This window comes from Schistocerca piceifrons, chromosome 7 (genome assembly GCF_021461385.2).
Source record: "Schistocerca piceifrons isolate TAMUIC-IGC-003096 chromosome 7, iqSchPice1.1, whole genome shotgun sequence".
Lineage (NCBI taxonomy): Eukaryota > Metazoa > Arthropoda > Insecta > Orthoptera > Acrididae > Schistocerca > Schistocerca piceifrons.
In genome coordinates, this window is record NC_060144.1 from 296,458,416 (window position 1) to 296,461,600 (window position 3,185).

A 3,185-nucleotide genomic window follows, 5' to 3' on the forward strand; every position below is an offset into this window, starting at 1 on the left:
TTGAACCATTTGAACCATTTTGATGCCAAAATGAGTGTCAACACGGCGATTCGAGGAGCATTACTTGAACTTTAAAATTTTTCCACAGTCAGACCGAAAATCCTAAGAGGATTTGGTCTTACGTAGAATCCCTAAGTGGGATGAAATCATTTCTACAATCGCCGAAAGGGAAGACGACACAGAACGCCGATACACTGAATTCCCGCTTCAGAAATTATTTCACTGGGGAATACCGTATCACAGTTCCTCCTTTTAACCATGTGACGAACGTCGAAATGGCAGATACAGTGTGTTAACTGCAAACTGGAAGATGAGAGAAGGGGGATCAACGGAATGGATGAAGCAAGCCCGGGCCCACCATTGACAGCCACGGGATGAGGAGAACAAACCGCGCCTACCGCCCGCAGTGGAGGCACCTTAATATTTAGCACATGCTTCTGTGGCGGTGTGTCCCTTAAATGGTGTTTGCATTCAAGACCGATATCGCCCTATGTGTTGACATATTTGATAAAGATAAAATGGCTCTGAGCTGTATGGGACTTGACTTTTGAGGTCAACAGTGCCCTAGAACTTAGAACTACTTCAACCTAACTAACCTAAGGACATCATACACATCCATGCCCGAGGCAGGATTCGAAGCTGCGAAAGTATCGGTTCCAGACTATAGCGCCTAGAACCGCTCGGCCACCCCGGCCGGTGATAAAGGACCTAACTGTAACAAATACATACACTTATTACCAAGGAAGGAAACAGTACGAAACGGACAGCATAGCTATACAGTAGTCAACAATAACTATCTCAGGCAGTATTTTCCAATATAGTCCGATTAAAACCATATGCCAGTTGACGTCTATCACTTGCCACTATCGTTATGTCACATTGGCTACCGCTCTGTTAAAATCGACAGAAAACACAGTGGACAACTTCACAAGTGCTAAAGTGCTGTTACTTGTAATGAGGTGCAATGTGGGAAGCAGCTGCCACCAGGTATGAGAGGAATGCCAGATTGTAATTCAACAGCTGAATGTAGTGACCAGTGACTAAAATGCAGCAGACGGCGCGTTTTGTAGCACTGAATTTACACTTATGTCCTAATCTAACCACAGCACCGCCATGTTAACGCATCCGAGAAAATGGCGGCCAACAATTTGTGACAGAACTACTAAATACCCACGCGTTGTTAACGGCAATTAACGCTGACTGTTACGAGCTAACTCAAGACAGAAAAAATCCAGTTTCAGAACTAAAAGCGAATTATAATTTCTCCCTTTCTTTGGTTACCTGTAATTACCGTCAGACTGGCTACTCGAACGGATGTGATACCAGCCGACAAACTATTCTGGTTGACACTCAGCTTCAGGTTATAGGCAATGAAGACAAATTGTAAATGAAGAAGGAAGAAGAGGAAGAAGAAGTACTAGCAAATAATAAGTCAATGTGAGAAGAAAATGGCCAACGGCCTTGCCGCAGTGATAACACCGGTTCCCGTCAGATCACCGATGTTAAACGCTGTCGGGCTGGGCTAGTACATGGAAGGGTGACCATCCGGTCTACCGAGCACTGTTGGCAAGTGAGGTGTACTCAGCCCTGGTGAGGGAAACTGAGGAGCTACTTGATTCAGAAGTAGCGGCTCCGGTCTCGGAAACTGACACACGGCCGGAGAGCGGTGTGCTGACCACATGCCCCTCCATATCCGCATCCAGTGAAGGCTATGGGCTGAGGATGACACGGCGGCCGTTCGGTACCGTTTGGCCTTCATGGTCTGTTCGGGAGGAGAAGAAGAAGAAGGAGAGGAAAGTGACCCGACAAATGATTAAAAATGAAAAAAAAACATTTAAAGCAAATAATTCAATAAAATAATAAGCAATGTATTGAAAAAGATTTAAAAATTTAAAGAAATGATGTCGACTTTGAGACCCACAATCTTCTACAGGTCGGGACCGTATCTTACGCACTGTACTCCACCGCTATTTGTCGTGACGGTAATTTATTTATTCCTCTACAGAACCATTCACAACGATGATGTGCTGTCTTCAAAGACTTCGGTCTCATGGAATGTATGTAGCTTACCGACTGTAGACCAGCCTCTACTACGAAAACAATTGAATGCATGACGCCAAGTTGTGTGTTGCAAAGTAGCCGGTGGTGTTAAGCAAGTGTTGTGTATGGAACGTTCAAATTTTGTTACCATTGTTTCGCATGTGTGTGTGTGTGTGGCTTGGTTATCAAGACTGATGAAATGCGAAATAGAAAGAGCAGACCCAGGGCTTGGGTTCCAAACAATGTTCGAAAAAAACTTTAACGTTTTAGACCACCTTGCAACAAACAGATCGGTGCTTATCGAATCAGGTAACGTACAGGAAGGTATCATTGATCATAAGGCTGTGATAGAAAAACTATAATAAGGGTTTTTCCAAGGAACGTTAAAAAAAGATGGGAAGACAATAAAATGAATACCCCTGGTTGCATACAGGCGACTGCAGGGACTTATCTCTGGCCCGCCCCCCGTGAGACCCACATTCGCAAGTTATTGTCCCGCACTATATTCACAGTGCCCCTGCCCATTATACTCATTACACGCGGCTTCTGAAAGAACAGACACCATCTTCATATATATATGCTGTTCTTTCGGAGCAGATACCATATTCATATACAGGTAGGAAGACATTTTCGCTTAACGAGAGTGACAGGACACAAACTGCACAGAATGTGTTATCAGCGTCAAATATTCAGATATGAGGTCGAAGGTATGGAGTACAAATGTAAAAAATTCAAAATCGTCGTTCAATATGCCTAATATAAGTCTGGACAAAGGATTTATGGGATTAGCAAGACCCTCCGAGGTTTAATAGCCGAGCTATACAACTGCTGCGTAATGAGAGAGAGAGAGCTTCATTCCAGATTCAAGAGAAGTCAAAACTTAGCTGCCAAACAAAAGCCGAGAGACGTGAAAACGAGCGCAAGGAGAGAAGCGTTCAATGCCTTTGGAAGCAAAATTTTTTAACCGATCTGAGTAAAAGACCTAAGAGATACTGGTCTAACATGAAATAAATAATCAGTTAGAAATCATATAGTCACTCACTTAGAGACCTTACTGGAGCGAAACAGGTAACAGATAACAGGAAGGAGGCTTCAATACTGAATTCGCGGTCTTCCGTAATAGTTTCGCCGAGGAAGATCATAAC

The 3,185-nt window shown here is 43.7% G+C and overlaps 1 pseudogene; it reads left to right on the forward strand.

Moving 5' to 3' along the window:
- Nucleotides 1–1,451: 1,451 nt before the first annotated feature.
- On the forward strand, nucleotides 1,452–1,569 carry LOC124709353 (annotated as a pseudogene).
- Nucleotides 1,570–3,185: the final 1,616 nt, after the last annotated feature.